We start from the raw sequence: 21068 nt of genomic DNA, 5'->3' as shown, positions 1-21068 counted from the left end.
TGTCTTGATAAATGAGCTCTGTGTAGGCAGCGGGCAAGGTGAACCCATTGGACAGTTACAAGAATGATGCTTAATTTTTCTAAAAATGTGTTCTACTATTTTACATATTTTAACCCTCTCATTCTATGTGTGATCTCTTTTACTGTATTTTTTGTTTCATTTTTAAGTTGACTTTTACTGTGATGAAAATGTAGTGAAATTGTATTCAATCTGGCTCGTCTATCTTCAAGATTATATAAAATACACTGCTCATTAAGGTTGTTGAGAAGTCACATTTTCAGGCTATTTTGCAAAATGAAGTAGAGAACAACTTATCCAAATATATACAAACATGTTTGGTTAGAAATTTAGTCAAGCAAAATTTTAAGATTTTGTTGGATTTCTTTTAAAATTATGAAATATTTGAGGGAATGAAGTCCTTTACTCTTCTCAAGGATCCGAATCCCAGGGAAGTAAATTGGATTACCAGAGACAAGAGATGGGTAAATAGCAGGTCTGCAATTAGATCAGTTTCATACATAGCCCATACTCTTAGGTCCTTTTTTGGTACAGTATAAAACATATATTCAAGTTCAGCACCTACTGTTTATCATTTAATGAGAACAATAGAGACAAAATTACTGATATAGGATAAGAGATTCGATTCATTTCAGTGACTTTATATTGTGTCTAAAATTCTTCTAAAGAGGTCTATAAACTATCTTTAAAATGGTGCACTTACAAATTGTTTTGTAATCTACGTTCATTTTGCACAGAGGGCTTAAATAATCCATGTATGAATTGCTTGAAAGTATTTTACTATGTATAATAAACATACTACATGGTTTAATGTCAATTAAGGACCCCTTCCTGACACCTTACACTAAAATTAACTCCAGATGGATTAAAGACTTAAACATAAGACCTGGCACCATAAAAACCCTAGAAGGAAATCTAGGCAAAACTATCCAGGACATAGGAGTAGGCAAGGACTTCATGAACAAAACACCAAAAGCATTGGCAAAAAAAGCCAAAATAGACAAATGGGACCTAATCAAACTCCACAGCTTCTGCATGGCAAAAGAAACAGTCACTAGAGTGGATCGGCAACCAACAGAATGGGAAAAAATTTTTGCAGTTTACCCATCTGACAAAGGGCTGATATCCAGAATTTACAAAGAACTCAAACAGATTTACAGGAAAAAACAAACATGCCCATTCAAAAGTGGGCAAAGGATATGAACAGATACTTTACGAAAGAAGACATATATGAGGCCAACAATCATATGAAAAAATGCTCATCGTCACTGGTCATCAGAGAGATGCAAATCAAAACCACATTGAGATACCATCTCACGCCAGTTAGAATGGCGATCATTAAAAAATCTGGAGACAACAGATGCTGGAGAGGATGTGGAGAAAAAGGAACACTTCTACACTGTTGGTGGGAGTGTAAATTAGTTCAACCATTGTGGAAGACAGTGTGGCGATTCCTCAAGGCCTTAGAAATAGAAATTCCATTTGACCCAGCAATCCCATTACTGGGTATATATCCAAAAGACTATAAATCGTTCTACTATAAGGACACATGTACACAAATGTTCATTGCAGCACTGTTTACAATAGCAAAGACCTGGAATCAACCCAAATGCCCATTGATAATAGACTGGATTGGAAAAATGTGGCACATATACACCATGGAATATTATGCAGCAATCAGAAATGATGAGTTTGTGTCGTTTGTAGGGACATGGATGAATCTGGAGAACATCATCCTCAGCAAACTGACACAAGAACAGAAAATGAAACACCGCATATTCTCACTCATAGGTGGGTGATGAAAAATGAGAACACATGGACACAGAAAGGGGAGTAGTAAACACTGGGGTCTATTGGGGGGAAAAGGGGAGGGCCAGTGGGGGGGGAGGTGGGGAGGGATAGCCTGGGGAGAAATGCCAAATGTGGGTGAAGGGGAGAAGAAAAGCAAAGCACACTGCCATGTGTGTACCTACGCAACTGTCTTGCATGCTCTGCTCATGTACCCTAAAACCTAAAATCCAATAAAAAATTTTAAAAAAATTAAAAAAAAATAAAAATGTGTTATAAAATATTAATATTTTCCTAGATTAAGTTTTGCTCTAGCTGTGGAGAATAGAAGGAGGAATTTGGCCAACCACAGTGGCTCATGCCTGTAATCCCAGCACTTTGGGAAGCCAAGGTAGGCAGATTTCTTGAGCCCAGGTGTTTGAGACCAACCTGGGCAACAGAGCCAGACCCCATCTCTACAAAAAATAAAATAAATTAGCCTGGCGTGGTGGCTCACCAGTTATCCCAGCTACTTGTTACCGTGGAATGTGTTCGAGTTACTGGTGGTGAATTTGTACGGGTCTGCGGCGACCTCAATTCTTGCCTCCTCAGAAAAAAAAATTATACTGAGGGACATAAGGCACAAAAAGAGACAGAGACAAGTTTTAGAACAGGGGGGGAAGTTGATTTAAAAAGGCTTTAAGAACAGGAAAAAAAAAAAGGAAAATACGCTCAGAAGAGACCCAAGTGAGCAATGAGGTCAAGTTCCCTGTTTAACCTTGATCCTAAAACTTAATAGGCTGGCCCGTTTCCTCTGATTCTTCCCTTAGAGTGAGCTGCCTTCCTATGCAGTGCCCTTCTTACCCCAGGAGGTGAGCATGCTCAGTGTGTTTAAGAAGTCCTGCGCATGCCCATGTGAGGCTTTTTCCCCTTCTCCGGTTGTGATCCCCTGGAAGGTCATACTTCCTCATTTTGTCTCTTAATGCACCTGCCCGTGAAGTTGCTTCTCCCTGGTAGCTACATCCACCAATTAACACAGGTGTAACAGGTATGGACGATCAGGAATTGGCCTTTCCCTGGTAGCGGCTGCCAATTTATCACTTTTAGAGACACAATGTAGTAATTGCTGAACCACCACCTGTCATTTCTAGTGGGTCGGGGAGAGCCCCCTCCTGCCTTCCGCATGCCTGTCAAACAACCTGTAGCATCCTCAGCAGGCTGAGGCAGGAGGATTGCTTGAGCCTGGAAAGTCAAAGCTGCAGTGAAAATGTATCTCCATAAAATGTATTTATAAAGAAAAACGGATCAACAATAAAGACTTGCCACTGGCATTCATACAATCAATTTTACAAAAATGCACATTTGAGTAATTTTTTCTTATACAGTAATTCATGGCTTTGTTTCAAAAATATAATAATGTAATAGTTTCTACTAATATAAAGATTAGCGCACCAAATATTTTAAGACTTCTGCTGAAATAAATGTATTATTAGTCTTTTTTTGTTTTGTTTTTGTTTTTGTTTTTTTAAAGACATTTAAAAATGGCCTCTATTGGTGCTCTGGATAAGGTCTAATAGTTTCAGAAATATTAGTACTTGGATATATAGTTAGAAAGTTAAGAGTAGGGAAAGACAGAAAATGAATTATAACATTTTTACTACAATTGCTCCCTTCAAATGTAAAGCTAGTAAAGCTTTCTTGCCTTTCCCAAATAATAAATATTCTGTTTGTGAGTCTGTACATGTGCATATGGCCACATGTCTTTCTATGTGTAAATGCTAATTTTACTTATAAAAAATAGCATCATAAATAGTATCAAAGTCCTCAATTTTTAAATTTAACATAAAATATTAGGTAAATGAATTTCTAGGTCAGTGTGTATAGCTTTACCTCAAAATAGTTATTGGTTAAATGTATCACTCTACAAATTCACTAATGAATACATGTACAATGATCAATTTAATCACTAAAGATATCTATGTAAGTTGTTCTTATTTTGGAGCCATTACTTGCAATGCAGTGAGATAAAAGAAACTGAGTTACTAGCCATCACTGGAAATTTCCGATTAAAGTCTGGCACATGGAAAATTTTCCTCTATCACAGTGTTGCTCATGTCCACTGGAACTTCAAACAATATATCCTTATTAGTAATAGCGATACATAAATGCAATTCATATAAGGTCTTTTGCAGGGTATTTTGCTATAGTGGCGATGGCAGTTGTTAAAACCTGTTAACACAATCTGAAAGCCAAGATACAATCAAATTTCCTGTGCCAGTTTTAGTGACAATCAAATATTTTACCCATTGCAGAATTTGAAGACAAAAGTAGTGTAAAATAGATTTCTTTTTCTTTCTTTTTTATTTTTTTGAGACGGAGTCTCACGCTGTTGCCTAGGCTAGAGTGCAGTGGCATGATCTCAGCTCACTGCAACCTCTGTCTCCCAGGTTCAAAGAATTCTTCTGCCTCAGCCCCTCTAGTAGCTGGGATTACAGGCACACACCACCATGCCTGGCTAATTTTTGTATTTTAGATAGAGGCAGGGTTTTGCTATGTTGGCCAGATTGGTATCGAACTCCTGACCTCACGTGATCCACCTGCCTTGGCCTCCCAAAGTGTTGAGATTACAGGCATGAGCCACTGTACCCAGCCTAGATTGCTTAATTAAAGTAAAGCTCAGTAGTAAACATCCTTTTTTTGTCAACAAAATACAAACCTTTTTTGAAAGCGTGTCAAGCAAATAGCCAAGAGTGAAACAAATTTTAATCCTGCTCTGCCATAGCAAAAAGGATCAGGCTATGGTATTTTTAGAGTTAATTTCAAGATGAATTAGTTACAGAGGTTATTTTGTTTTTGTTTTGGGGGTTTTTTTTTTTTTTTGGTCATTTAGAAATCAACATCACAGGGAGAAGCAGAGTTCATACTCATGTTTGGACTTCTGTAACTTAGATTTAACCACTCAATTTACATTTAACACCAAGTCTCTTATTATTTAGGTAAGACTCAACAATCTGGAATCTATATAATTGTACATCACTACTGTAAAAATAGAGTTATTTTTAACTTCAAATGCCTGAAATAGGGTTAAATAAAAGCATCCTGAAAGTCAGAACAGAATAAGTGACAACATAGTAGCTGGAAAGAAATAGAAATGGCTGGCCGGGAGCGGTGGCTCACGCCTGTAATCTCAGCACTTTGGGAGGCCGCGGTGGGTGGATCACGAGGTCAAGAGATGGAGACCATCCTGGTCAACATGGTGAAACCCCGTCTCTACTAAAAATACAAAAAATTAGGGGGCATGGTGGCGCGTGCCTGTAATCCCAGCTACTCAGGAGGCTGAGGCAGGAGAATTGCCTGAACCCAGGAGGCAGAGATCGTGCCATTGCACTCCAGCCTGGGTAATGAGAGCGAAACTCCGTCTCAAAACAAACAAACAAACAAAAGAAATAGAAATGGCTTAGTTCAGAAGTGTTTATATTTTTGTTTTTCTTTTATCCTCTTGTATTTCATGGAATAGTGAGTACAAAGAATGCAATGAAAGATACATCAACATTGATTCAGAAGAAACGAAAACAAAGCACTTAGTCACTGTAATACAACACAATTCTACATCATGGAAAATTTGAAGCTGGAAACTTGGCCGAAACATCAGGTAATGCAACCGTTTTCCCATAGGCTCAGTGAACTTTAAAATGCTGTTAGATATTTACAAAAGTATGTTTGCCTGGAAGGAGACTCAGTTTTCAACAAATATTCTTAAGTATATACATACAATAAAAGTGTTAATCATTTCTCTTTGCCCTTTTCATTAACCTTTCCCCTACAGAGAGTACTGACTTGACGCATCCAATTTCTTTGCCTCCACAGTCACTTAAGAAGCATTCTTCCATTTCTTGGCTAGTGATTTGGACTTTTTTGATGTCTAGGCAGTAGGATAAGAGGTTAATTTGAGAGGTAAAGATGGCGTTAAGGTTAGAACTTGGATAGGATTGATTCTGAGAATATTTCATAAAGTTACAGAACAAGATGCATGAAAAAGTAGAGGATGGAACCAATATTATGGCAGATTGTGTATATTGCCTTTTCACCACCTAAACAATAAAAAACGTATTCATTTTTTTTCTCTAAACTGTTTTTTGGTGGCAAATGGGATGTACTTTTAACCAATCACTTTGATACAGAAAAAGAAATGTGATGTTTTATTTTCAATAGGAAATATATACAGTATGTCACATGTATCTGTGTATTCTTTTGAAATCAGTTTATCTTTATATCCGTATTTCCATCCTTATGCATGTCAATATTTTATACCTCTAATGCAGTTTGAACATGGTTAAAATTTACAGCACATATATAGCTTGTTGGGTTGCAAACATAAAGTAATTATTTTTAGGTTTGTAAGATGACTATAAAAATGTAATTCATGTTTATAAAATGTTCACTATAAATTAGGTCCTTCACTTGCATTACTTTTACTTTTTATAATAACTAATAATATTGCCTTTATTTACCTGGCTCACACATAGTGAGTGGCTCACTATTTGTATTCCTGTGTGAAGTACAAATATATATCTCTTAAATCCAAAGTAAAATGTTTCATTGAGAGAAGATAATGAATTAAATTGGTTTTTATCATAGGCAACATCTAAGCTAGCAAAATTAGGATGAGTAATTGATTAAACTGTTTGATTCCTTAAGAAAAATTACACATGCAAGTACACTACCTTGTTATCCAGAGTTTTTTACATTTATATCCAGTAAAACTTTGAATCTTATTTATAAGGAGATAGATTAGAAACCTTTAATATATTATATGTATGCTTTAAAAATCAGTTCTTTCTCCTTTACTTTTTTTCCAAAACAAACTTTGATTTGCAAAACTTAGTAATAAGTAATCACCATTTATTTGCTGCTATGAAAAATAACTAAAATATGATGTTTTTGACCTTTTAAAATATCAAATCATTTATTCTAACCTTTCAGAAATCAAATTTGTCACACTGTATTTGAAAAATAACACAGAACTATAATTTCAGTTACATTTATTGTATACTCTGACTCTCATTTCAAGAGAAAATTATCTAATGTGGGAGTAAACACTGCCTACTACTGCCCTAAATTTAACCTCTTTTGATATATTCATGAATCTGTTAATTATTATTCATCAAAAGTACTGCATAATTAGAGATTAGAAAAATAGGGGCAGAGAACCTACAATAGTAGCAATAGAAACAACAGCAGGAAGATCACTAGCTGTTACTACCCCTGCTATAATTAATATTTGTGATTCTGAAAATAACATAGAAGGTTACAAAAAAGCACAGAGATGTAACTATGGTGAATTTATTTTTCAAAAGTGGATTTTTTATCTTTAGAAAAAATAGATTTGGCTTAGATTGAAAGAAGAAAAATATAAGTAAAGAATGGATAAAATACAGATGCAGTTAAAATAAGCAAGGCTTTAAGGTGAACCAATTCCATCGTCACTTAAAAATCTTTACTAGGTTTGTTTGCCTGTCTTACTACAGGAACAAGTCATAACATGAACCAACAAATATCCTATTTTAATAATTATAATGAGAAAACGTCTTATTTACCCTATTTCACATATGTTGGTGTGCTATGTGTGGATCAGCTTGATCTTTCCCATGCTTTTTTAAAGTCTTTCTTGCAGGGGGTCTAGCCTTTCCCTTAGAGTTAGTTTAGTCCCTGGAACGTGATGGAGCCCTTTGGAAGCATCTACTAAGCACCCCAAATATGCCACAATATTTCCCTACTCTGGGGGAATCAAAATGATTCACAGCCTTGGGGGTGCTCAGGGGCTTTTCCAGCTGAGAGCTTCCCAGACATTGTCTTCTTCAATGTAGTTGTGCTTTGCTTGGTCTCCTAAAGTGAAACTTAATGAATGTAAAGATTGATAATCAAAGACACTGGAGGCTTTTAAGCAGATACAAGTTACTTTCCTGCATTGATCTCTCTCTTCAATACTCTGCCCCAACAGTTCTAGTTGCCACACCCTCACTTAAATGAAATCTGGGTGTCTTTACCTTGCCAAAATTACTAATCTCTCTTGAATTCTCTTCCTCCTGCCATGACCATGCAATTATCTCTAGGCAGAAAGCCAAAGTAATGGAAGCGCCTATTTCCACCTCTCCAAGATTACTCCTGCCCTGCTGGTTGACAAATATCTAAAAGCAGTGGTCTTATCTATTGTTTTCCAAGTTTTATAGTTGTTTAATGTGTGAGGGAAAGTCCCATGCAATTACTCCTTCATAGATGAAAATTGTTTAGATTTTTCCTCCTTCACCTTATCAACCACAGAATTTATCAACTGTTCTTGAGGATGAATTTGCCGGTGGCCTGAGTCCTCCAACATCTGCCTGAAGCTCCTTCGTTTCATTGTTTCAGCAGCCATGCTTCATTATTCTTACAGTGCCAAGGTCCCAGCCTTTTTCCAGCATTTGAATTGACGTATTCACAGTCAAAGGGGCTTCAGAAGGCAGATAAACTCTTAGATGTTTTTCTTTCTCTAATATAGTAATCCTTCAAGTTCCATTGCCTCCATAGTTCTGTGGCTTTAAATGTCTGAATTTTATGTAAATATTTTACTTGTTTTTTACTCTTACCCTTCGTCTTTAGTTACTTCATTTCACTTGAAAGCATTTCTTATCTGTATTTTCAAATTAATTTCCCATCCTCTGGAATTGTTAACCAGATGTATATTTCACAACCTCTCTAAACCTATGAAAACATTGTGTATAATTGAATGAACAGTTTTAAAATGTATGAGATATAAACTATATTATTATAGTTGTGTCTAATTGGAAAAGAAAATAAATTCGTTAATATTGTACACATGGATATTATGTATCTTTTTACTACTTAACATTTTACAGAAAAACACATTATTTTATTATATAGCTGTTTTTTACATCCAATAAAATAAATTGCAAATAATAATTGAGAGCTTATTACCTATACATGAATTCCAAGTTTCAGAGGTATCACCCAATTACCACTTGGTGTGTCTGGACAGTCCCTCTCCAGTGTCACCTCTGACTACACTCTGCCTCCAGCTTTGCACTGCAGAAACATGAAAATGATTCTAATGTGTTGCATTTTGCATCCTCTAATGCATGTTCAAAAGCATTCTCTGCTTAAAGTTTCTCTCCCATTTTACTAAGTCTGGGCCACTTTTATAAAAGTTATCACTATCAAAACTATCAGATGGCTTTCTTTATTCTAACATTTGTTTAAGCTACCCAATATTAACAATAGTGGACATCTTTTCATTTTACTCTTTGAGAATCACTGTCTATTCTCATCCTTTTCAGATACAGCAAGGCATTTTATGAAATTAAGTTAATTTACAATAATCAAAATTCTTGTAATCCCCAGGTAAACTTTGGTGGTGAAAGATATAGTTATATACAGAAAAAAATAGGTGTTAGAATAAGGCATCTTGACTCCCACACTTACCTGAAGAACAGCCTTTGATATATAAACATATATTGATACATTGCAATTTATTTTTGTAAATTTCCAATTTCCTCCAATGATATGATTTAGATACTGTGAAGAATATACTCTCTAGAGTCTATTAAGCAGATATTATGAGATTATGTATTTCTTTAAAATAACATTCAAATATAATTGTAGTAAAAATTAGAAAGTTGAAAAAGTAATTAGACTAACAAAATTACTTTGAACATAATCTCATCCCATTTGGGAAAATACAGTTTCTATGAAGCAATAATTTGTATGCTGTATTTATTTTCTAAACAGACTATCAGTTTGTACAGAATGAGTACTATTTACATATTTTGAAGGCAGCGCTTCCCATCAAGAGGGTCTATATAGCACCTTGAATAGCAATCACATTATGCAAGTTTAAATAAATTGTGGTTTAATTAACTTTTTGCCTAGCTACAGGTTTAGTTTAGAAAATACTGGGTCCTAGCCATTGCCAAGGCCCTAAATCATATCAGTTGTTTATTACTCCATAATATTTGAATTTTGGGGGATCTATGGCTTATATTCATGAACATACAAATTTATCGCAATAAAACATGCTTTAAAAAATATTATTATTTGAGATGAGATCTCAGTCTATCACCCGGGCTGGAGTTCAGTGGTACAATCATGACTCACTGCATCTGTGCCCTCCCCTAGCTCAGGTGATCCTCTCACCTCAGTAGCAGGCACATGCCACCATGCCAGATAAATTTTTGCATTTTTTTTTTAGAGATAGGGTCTCATCATGTTGCCCAGGTTGCGTCATGAAGAAAATAGAAATAGAAATTTGTTATTATTTTTAACTTCGTATTAATTTAAAGCTGTCTAAACATGCTTAGTGTTGAAAAACCAATTTAATTTATTCATTTTATAAAGAAAAATATGCTACAATTAATAAAAATAGTTTATTGCACACAAAAGAAGATTCAAGTTATTATAATTATAAAATTATTTCTAACACACATGAACATTTTTCTAATTTATATACATTACATAAATATTACATTATATATAACTACATATATATTTCTGTATGTTAAATGCTTCATATTAGAAAGATTTTAAAGTAGCTTTTGGGTGACAGAGAAATTTTGAAGACAGGCTGCTTAGGAGAGCTAAGTTTTCAACGGACAATTGCACGATGTAAAGGAATATGATAATAAGAGATATGGAAGATTGTTTAAGAAAGTAAGAAGTCTTTCATAAAAACACAGCAAATCACTGGGTTAAAGATTTGCTGACACATTTCATAAACATATACCAAATCTCTACAGAAAATGATTGCCCTTTAGCCATTCAAGTTTTCTTTCTAACTAGCCAGATAGTTTCTCTTCGGTTGTACTATGTGTTTATATTTAACCAAAGTCTAATTTGCTTTGGTCCCTTAGCTTTTCAAATGGCATATACTGCCTTCATTGACCTCTCAGGTTACCACATTTAATGGTGCACAAAATTTATACTACCATTTGATAATATCTGCAATCTACCTTCCCTTCAATCTTATCAAAGATCTGTTGACTCTCTCATTTTATTTTACTTTAAAGTATCTAAAGTGCAGTTCACTTAAAAAAAAGAATTTAAATGAAAAGTTCTTTTTTAATGAATTTTATAATTTTGAACAAATCAATTCTTATCTCTGAATGCCAGTCTCTCATGATGTTTTCACAGGGGCAGCCAAGATGTCCAGGATTAAATTGCATATTGTTATTGTTCATTAGGATAGTTGGATTTAGAAATGGGCATATATATAAAAACAAAAATGTGTAATCAAGGTAATATTATTTAACCAATAGTAGTTTTGTCATTATATATATTATATTGGTAACAGCAGTGAACATATAGTATATATGCCAAGCTTTGGGTTCCTAACAGATATTTTATATAAATACATTTAATGGTTTACAATTTTGAGAACCTACCATTAGTCAGGATGAGTTATACATATTTTACACTAATCAAGATATTTTAACTTAAAAAAAATCCTAAGATCTGTATCTAATTATTTTTGTTATTACAGGTATCTTTAATGAAATGTACAGGCAACTTTCAAGCAGTAAAGTGTCTGATATCAATTCAGGTAGTTTGGCTCCTGAGTCCAAATACTTAATTACCCCACTTTGCAACTTTTAATATCAACAGTATATATTGTATCTTTGGTCAATATAATTATACTATTTTTTCTTTCTAGTTATTCCTTATAAAACATCAACAGAGCATTTTTCTGTGAATATTGGCCACACTCTACATTTTCATGCCTTTAATGAAGTATAAATTTTTCTGTCTAATCTACCTTATTTACTTATGATAAATTACTTTTCCCTTTCTACGTAAGGGTTATGAGTTCTGCTGAAAAGCAAGATTCTACGATTCATCTCAAAACCGCCAATAACCTTAATAATCATTACAATTTTCAATAGTTACAAATACCATCCAGAAGACACTTTATAAAAATTTTCTACTCATTTATGCCATCACAAATAGTAGAAAGAGGAACATGTTCAACATGTTTAGTGCAGCTGATCACTCAAGTGAGATGATGAGACAACTAAACTTTGGATCTAGTAGTTTGGAGATACTTGATGATATTGATAAGAGCTAATTTGGTTGACCGTTGCAAACAGATCATAAACAGAGTGAGTTCAAGAGAATTAGAAGAGAATAATCAGAGACAACAGAAAAAAAAAAACATATCTAAGGAACTGAGCTGCAATATGAAGAAATCAAACGTGGTGTCTGGCGGGTGAAATATAATTGAAGATGAGTATTTGTTTTAATGACAATATATATGTATGTTGATGGGGACAATCTAATAAAGAGATGAAAATTAATGATGTAAAACTAAGAAGGCATACTTGCCAAAACCATATTTTTGACTGGACAAGAGGTGAAGAGTTTTAACTGCATGAAATAAAAGATTGACCATAGCTAGATGCATTGCAAGTTTATTCTCAAAAAAAAAAAAAAAGGGCACAGGATTAAAGTACTGGTCTCAGATGAAAGTACTTTTGCAGTACTTGTGTGGCAATGGATGGAGTTCTTATTTGATTGTTTATATTTTTTCAGAGAAATAGAATGTAATGATCTGCTAGGAGAGATGTTGCGGAAGAAATGTTGGTAGTTTGAGGAAAGAAGAGAAATGGTCAAGGATTGTGGAAAAATGAATGGATCAAGGAAATATGGTGTGACTTTTGGACAGCATTATAATCTCATCGAGGGTTAGAATCAAGAATTTAAAATGAGAATAGCTAGCAGAGATATGTATTTTTTTCAAGCCACATTGTTCTGTAAGTGTATAGACATGAAGGAAGAAGTAAAATGGATATTGTTAGACTTAGTTCTGATGCTTGACAATTTAATGATCAGAGCTAAAACAAAATGGCACTTACCAAGTAACTTCTTCCAAAAACTTTACCAATATAAATCCTTTAATCTTCAGAGCAACTCATTAAGTTGACAACATTATTTCCCTCGATTTTACATGAATAAGGAGACATGAGGAAGTTAAAAAACATGTCCAAGTCACACGGCAAATTTAGGCAGAACATAACTTTTAAACCATAACTTAAGTTATATCACTTATTTTTGTATCATATAACTTTCTTATCTTTTGTTAGTTGTATCTTGAAGCATCAGCTTTCTAGGGGTATTAGTATTGCTGTTAGGCCTATCTAAAATTCAGATTATGAATCTTGCAAATTATATATGGCAAACAAAAGGATTGTTGCTTTTGGTAATGATCTTTTGGTAAACTCAGTGATTTGTCTTTATTGTTGTCATAGGAAGAGGAGAAAGAATAACAAAATTCCAGCAACAATTCTTAATAAATAATCAGTGATTTTTGTAGAACCTCAGTAGGCAAAGGAAAATGTATAACTTCATGATATATAATGCATCACTATTTATTAATTTTATAGTTTCTTTTTTACAACTTGTCAGGCTGTTTCACTTTAGTCTATTTGCAAATGTATCCTCATCTTTTTGTCCTCTTAACATTGGCATGTCTCAGGATTCAGTACTTATATCACTTCCTAAATTTGTCTTCACTTAACCCTTGTATGATCTCATAAAATCTGCAGCTTTAAATGCCATTTGTATTAGTTAATCAAGTGTATGAAACCACAGTTGTGATGTCCTAACACAACACAGTCTTACTTTCCTTTCTCATTTAACACACACAATACAGGTTGCTAGATTGTGTCTGCTTATGCTTATTGAAGATACTGGTTATTGAAGTCTAGATTTCTTCACTATCTCAAAGCCCTCATCTCAGAATGAGGCTTTAAGAGTGTGTCAGAGCATGGGAATATAATGTGGAGAATTATGTTCTGACTTGCAAGGCTTCTAACCAAAGGTGAAACATAGAAGTTCTATTCAAATATTGTCAGCTAACAGAAGTCATGTGGACATATCAAACTTGAAGTCAGCAAGTGGTGTTATCCTTTATGTTTAGGGAAGGGAAGGGAACTGGAAATATGGGTGAATATCAGTAATGCTTGCCATGTCCAGATAGATATTAATACCTCATAAATTTGTATCTTTAGCCTTGACTTTTATTTGTTACTCTTATATTCAAATACCTTTATAAGATCTTTCCTTCTGTGTCTAACAAGCAGCTGAGTTTTAACACTGTATAAAAAAACTCCTGACCTATTCTATTACACTTGCTCATCCTACAATCTTCTAAGTCTGTTATTCAGTCCAAAAAATCTTGGATTTCTCCTTCTCTTTCATTTTTTCCTATACTCCATATCCAATTCATCATCAAGTACTACTGAATCTATCTTCTAAATATGTTAAAAATTTTAATACTTATTAGCTTCTAATAAGTAACTGGTCAACCTGGTCCAAACTACATTCTCCTCAATTATAACTAAAGTGATTCTTGGGAAACATAGTAATGTTTTCATATTACACTCAAATTAAAAGTTGAAGACCTTAAAATCCTTAAAATTTCTCATAAGACATTCCCATGGGCTATAAACCAATCTCTTGTCCTAAAATCTGCTTGTATATTTTTTATCCAGTCTACCATTGGCATGGACCAATGGTCCATGGGTATTTACCAGTCCATGAGCATTTAGGTTGACTCCATGTCTTGGCTATTGTGAATAGTACTGTGGTGAACACAAACGTGCATGTGTCTCTATGGTAGGATGATTTGTACTCCTTTGGGTATGTATGCAATAACAGGATTGCTGCGTTGAGGTCTTCGAGAAATCACCGAACTGCTTTCCATAGTGGCTAAGCTAATTTACATTTCTACCAGCCATGTATAAATGTTTTCTTTTCTGTGCAACCTGGCCAGCATCTGTTATTTTTTCTTTTCAATAATAGCCATTCTGACTCATGTGAGATGCCATCTCACTGTAGTTTTTATTTGCACTTCTTTCATGATTAGTGATGCTGACCATTTTTCATACGTTTGTTAAGTACATGTATGTCTTTTTTTGAAGTGTCTGTTTACGTCCTTTGCAAACTTTACATCATGAAGTATGCAGCCATAAAAAGAATAAGATCATGTCCTTTGCAGAAACATGAATGGTGCTGGAAGCCATTATCCTAAGCAAACTGACACAGGAACAGAAAACCAAATACTCCATGTTCTCATTAATAAGTGGAACTTAAACATTGGTTACATAGGGGAACAAAGAAGGGAACTGACATGGGGCCTCCTTGAAGGTGGAAGTTGGGAGGTGGCTGAGAACTGAAAAATTACCTATTAGGTATTACACTTATTGCCTGGGTGATGAAATAATTTATAGACCAGACACCTGTGACATGAAATTTACCTATATAGTAAATTTGCGCCTGTATTCCTGAACCTAAAATAAAAATTAAAAACAAGAAAAAAATCTACCTATAATTCTTTTCCTCACTTTTTTTGCAGCAACACTGACCTCCTTGCAGTTTCTTGTACACATATTATATCCTGTTTTGAGGCTTTTGAATTATTTTGTTCTCTTTGCCTGTAATAATCTTTGCAGTGGATAACTTGACAGTCACTACTTTATGCCAATGATCAAAGTTAACATAACCAGTAACAAGCAGTGTTAATATCATTATTCTTTGATAAATACAATGAGAATAGTATTTCACCTCTGTGGTATTCTTCCTTCAAAATCCATAATCATGAGAAAATATCAAACAAACCCAAATATTTAGAAAACCCTTATGAAGTGCTTTTCAAAAGGATCAATGTCATTTAAAAAGTATCAGTGAAAAAAAAAGGTGAAACAGTATCCACATAATTCAGAACAGTATCTTTCTCCATTTTCAGATAATATAAAATAATTATTTAAGTCAAAACTGGTATTTATGTCTCATATAAGCATTAGGTGCATTGCACCAAACCACTTTTTTCTAAATATATTAAATTTCTACATTCATGTGTTAAGTATAACACTGAAACACTTTATATTAAACTGACCTGAAAAAAACTTTTATATAACTAATAAAAAGAGGTTAAGTAGGTAAATTGGAGTTCTATTTTAGGCTTTTTCAAGTGTTTCTCTACTCCCTTCTCCATTTTGGTAGGAAATTATTTATCCTAATGCTCATACAGAAAACCCTTCTTGCTTTTTCTTCTTTTTGAGGTATAAATATATCTTACTTTTGGTGTGTGTGTGTGTGTGTGTGTGAGAGAATTTATTTATTTATATGTATATAAATATATATTATATACATATAAATAAATTCATATACATTATATACATATATGTATATATATTATATGTATATATGTTTATATATTTATTTATATGTATTTATACATTTAATTTATAAATATACATATATGTATATAAATTATATTTTTATTTTATATATACATACAATATAATATATACATATATTTATATTAATTTATAAATATATACATATATGTATATAAATATATATAATATATACATATATGTATTTATATTATATGTATATGTGTGTGTGTATATATATGTATAAAATAGTCAAATGGTGTTCTTCATTTTACCCCATGAATGATATAGTAATTACTCAGATTTGAATATTGTAACTTAATTCTGACAGTTGAGTTCAATTAATATTGATATTTATGATATTTTTGCTTGAGGAATACTGGAGTCATAAAATAATTTTATTTTATGGAGTGTGGAGAATGCCTGAGAACAAGAGAGGCACCTGCCCTGTACAAAGTGCTATTATTTAGTGAAGTACATTTAACAACATGCCAACATTATATTACCAATAAGCAAGCATGATTTACTTTCAGTGATTATGTAGTTTATGAATAGTGGGGTATTTTTGTCCTGTGTTCAAAGAGAAGATTCTCAAAATAGTGACCCTTAGGTTAGAGATACATAGATTTGGATAAAAAAGTTATACCATATATTTTCATTTAAAAATTATCTAAATTCTGTGATAGTATATATTATGGAACTAACAACGAAAATAATTAACTGTTTTATACAATTGTAATAAATTACATTCAGATGATTTCTCTCTTATGGAAAATGAGAAGCCACTTGATGCTTATGTCAGACAATTTGGGACTACAAGGTAAAAATTAGAGGAAAGAATAATTCATTTTTGCAGAAGCCTACTTTATCCTCATCAGAAAAGCCTTGAGAGAGATAATTCACGTATTCAACAGTGGGAGAGCCTGTGGATAAAAAGGCAAAAAAATATAATTTCTTCCCTTAATTAGGTTGTGTTATTCTGAGGTCACAGATGATCTGAATAGACAATTATAATATCAACAGATTACTTTAATATTTAAAGCTTTAAATATATCTATCAGAGAAACTATTGAAGTTATAAGAAAACAGGCAAGAGGATACATGTATGAAAACTCAGAGAAAGTAAAATACATGGAGAAAGAAAAGTTTCAAAAAAGGACTGAAGTCTAATTTGAACAATGGTTAACTACAGGATTTATCAATGTGGAGATCACTGTTGACTTTGCCAAGGGTGCCTTTGGTGAAGTAATAAACCTGCTTACCGAAGTGGGTTCAAGACAAATTGGACAGAGGGAAATTGATAAGAGAGAATACAGGAAAACTAACGTAAAAGAGGCAGACTAATTAGAATTTAACTAGAGGACAATATACATAGGGATAACTTTATTTCTTTGAAATGGGAGTTATTAGACCATTTTTGCATGATAGTGAGAATGATTCAATAGAAAGGGAAAATTGTGCCTCAGAAAAAGGAGCAGGAAGAAATACAGAAAAAAAAAGGGAAAACAACAGATAATGTTAGCAAATTACTGAAACAATAACCTTGTGCATATAATAGTGCATGAGGTCTAAGAAGGCATAATTGGAGAAATTTGCTTTACCTGGCAGGAAGAGGGAAATGTTCATCCTTAGAAGTGTAGATGCAGGTAGGTGGGTGGATGTGGCAGTAGGGACATAAATTCATTGTTGCATAATTATTTCTCAGTGAAATAGGATGCATTGAAAGAATATGTAAAATTACAAAATAAACACCTCTGAGGACTGGGTAGATAGTGGTGGAGAAACAAGTGAAGCATAGCAGAACTTCTAGACATCACTAAGGACCCACTTAGAGTCAAGAATAACAGATGGTATAAAGTTAATTTTCCCTCCCTCAGCAACACTAAATTTTGTGGGTCAGTCCTAAGCTGAATGTATTCAGTTGTGATTTTGCTTAAAATGTATAAAAGATAGTACGGTACTAATGAAATTTAAGGAGGAAATTGAAGACAGGCAAAAATAACAGTGGGAGAGCCTGTGGATAAAAAGGTGAAAAAAGATGAAAAAGATAAAAAGATAAAAAATGATCTTACCATCATTGCTTTACCATAAAAAGCAATGATGGTAAGATCAATGCCTTGTAGATAACGTATAGGGGAAGCTGTGGAAGGCAGAGAATCATCAGATTTAGGTGTCAAGGATATGAGACACGAAACCTTTAGAGTGATTTCCTTCAAGGTCCCTTCGTGCAATGATAGCACTTCCAACTCTAGAGTGATTGTACTTTGGTAATGGGAGAAATAGTGTTGCATTATAGTAGGAGGCATGTCATAGATATTTAATATATATTTTTGATGGGTACTTTAAAATAAATCAAGTATACATAACATAATATTTAGGTACGAGGCTGAAGAGGATAGATCATGAGGTCAGGAGTTTGAGACCAACCTGGTCAACATAGTGAAAACTCAGTCTCTACTAAAAATACAAAAATTAGCCAGGTGTGGTGGCACATGCCTGTAGTCCCAGCTACTCTGGAGTCTGAGGCAGGAAAGCTGCTTGAACGCAGGAGGCAGAGGTTGCAGTGAGTCAAGACCATGCGATTGCACTTCAGCCTGGGTGACAAGAGTGAAACTCTGTCTCAAAAAAAACAAAAAAACAATTAGGTACAGTTACATCTCTATTCATTTTACAGTCTTATAAAGGAATATGTGAGGCTGGATAATTTGTAAAGAAAAGAGATTTATTTGACACATTGTTCTGCAGGCTGTACAAGAAGCATGGTGTCAGCATCTTCCTCTAGTAAGGACCTCAGGAAGCTTTCAGTCATGGCAGAAGATATGAGGGGTACAGGCGAGCCACATGGTGAGAGAAGGAGGAAGGAAAAGGTGGAGGAAGGTACCAGGCCCTTTTCAAATATTAAATCTCACTGCAACTAATAGAGCAAGATTCTTTGTTGTGGTGTTGGCACCAAGCCATTTGTGAGGGATCTGCTCCCATGACCCAAGTACCTTCCATTGGGCCCCATCTTCAACATTGAGGGTCAAATTTTAGCATTTGGAAAGAACTAATACAACAGTTCCCCATTATGTACACTTTTACTTTCTGTGGTTTCATTTAGTTTTCTGTGGGCAATCATGTTTCAAAAATATTAAATGGAAAATTTTAGATTTAAACATTTACATAAATTTTATTACAGTATTGTTATCATTGTTCTATTTTACTTTTAGTTATTGTTAAACTCTTACTGTGACTAATTTATAAATCAACATTTATTATAGGAAAAAATAGCATGTGAAGAGTTTTGTATGATCCATGGTTTTAGACATTCACTGGGAATTTTGGAACATACCCTCTATGAACAAAGGTGTATCACTGTAGAAACACGAGTTAAGTCCTGTGTTAAATGCACTATAATTCAAATTCCACTGAAGGGATTTTAGTCAGAAAGTGGAGATGTCCTAAGAGATACACCAAGTTGAGGGAGGAAACCAATTGTCCATATCTTCTGATTTTTGCTCTCTTGAGGCAAGAAAAAGGAGTTACTAACATCTAGGAAGGCAGAAAATTCAGAGTCAAGAAGGTGTGACTGTGTGGGCTTTGTTCCCAACACCACCCCTGAATGCGTTCTCTAAATTTCCATGCTTCCCGCTTTTACAGTAGTCCACCCAAATAATATTGAGTGACATATCGAACCAACATTCTTTTTTAATTCAAGCTTTACTTTTCTTATATATCATTGTCTTCTATACATGACAAATTTATTGTCTCAAAACTCAAACTCTCTCTGTCCTCATTTTTATTCTATCTCTTCCTCAGAAAATAGACTGTGGAATAGAATGGCAAAGTCAGGATAATTTTTCACCACTAACTTTTATTAAAGGAAGCTATCAATGTCAATCTTCCTCTGCATGTCTTTGCTTCAGTGATTCTTAACAAGGAAATTAATGTTGAAAATAGGAGGAAAATGGGTCTTATATGACACTCTTCATATTAAATACTTCCTTTTAAAACCATGCAATAAATATTCTTAAAGTAGTAAATGTTAACACAGAGAATGTCTATTAAGTACTTAATGTGAGTTTTTGCTAGGTCTTGCCATTTAGATTATACATTTTTAAAACAGAGAGAAAAGTCAACATGATGTAAGCTGCTAATAAGAGATCTTCAAGAAAAATGTAATATTTGATAAAATATCTGTGACTATTAAATGAATATGTCACCCTTTCCTGTAAAAGACAAAGTTATTCTAACCACTTCAGAGTGTCCATATTTAGTCTCAAATGATCTATCCTATGCAATACTGAAAGTTTCAGTTTTTAAATCTGTGCTTCAGAGAACAGCACACCATCAATTAGCGTACTGTTAAACTCATTTTTAACATGCAGGTAACTTGACATTTTGAGATGTAAAATTTGGAGAATGTAAAGAGTGATTTCAATATACGCAGAATAAGTAACTATTTACACATATGTCCATCGGCCATGTCTTCAAGAATGTTTTACAGTGATAGTCAAAATTGAATAAGGTGACAAATTAATGATATTTTCATCAGAATTTGTTATGCTACTCTGTTGCATATGACAGTGATTTAGTACAGTGAAGACTGGCTTTTGTAGGAGTTTCGTAAGTAGCTTCAATTGGGAAAATGTACTAAGGCAGACATTCTCAAGGCATGTCCCTCAGAATGCTAATGTGAGTGGCCTTTAAAAGGAAATCCATAACCAGATAAATCTAGGAAAATTGGTTTAAACAAGGTAGCACAGTTTGGACATTTCAAGTACTGATATTTTATGATATTTTGTACATTTGCAAAAGAGATAAATATTTATACATACTTCTCAAATATATTTGAATGCAGATAACCATTTTACTTTATGAAACATAGTTCCACTATTATATAACTTTGGGAATGCATGAGTCCAACACTTTTTTGATGTTGTTGTTTTTCTCTATTATTAAACAGGTGGGGAGAGAAAACAAGTAGGGATTAATATTAGTGGTCAGATAAATTTAGAAAATGTTGTTTTTTAAGATTTGAACCTGGAATCTGGAATCAAAACATGTATTATAGAATTT

The sequence above is a fragment of the Callithrix jacchus genome, chromosome 2 (assembly GCF_049354715.1).
Source record: "Callithrix jacchus isolate 240 chromosome 2, calJac240_pri, whole genome shotgun sequence".
Lineage (NCBI taxonomy): Eukaryota > Metazoa > Chordata > Mammalia > Primates > Cebidae > Callithrix > Callithrix jacchus.
The sequence above is the reverse complement of the archived record's forward strand: the minus strand, read 5'-3'. Positions refer to the sequence as shown.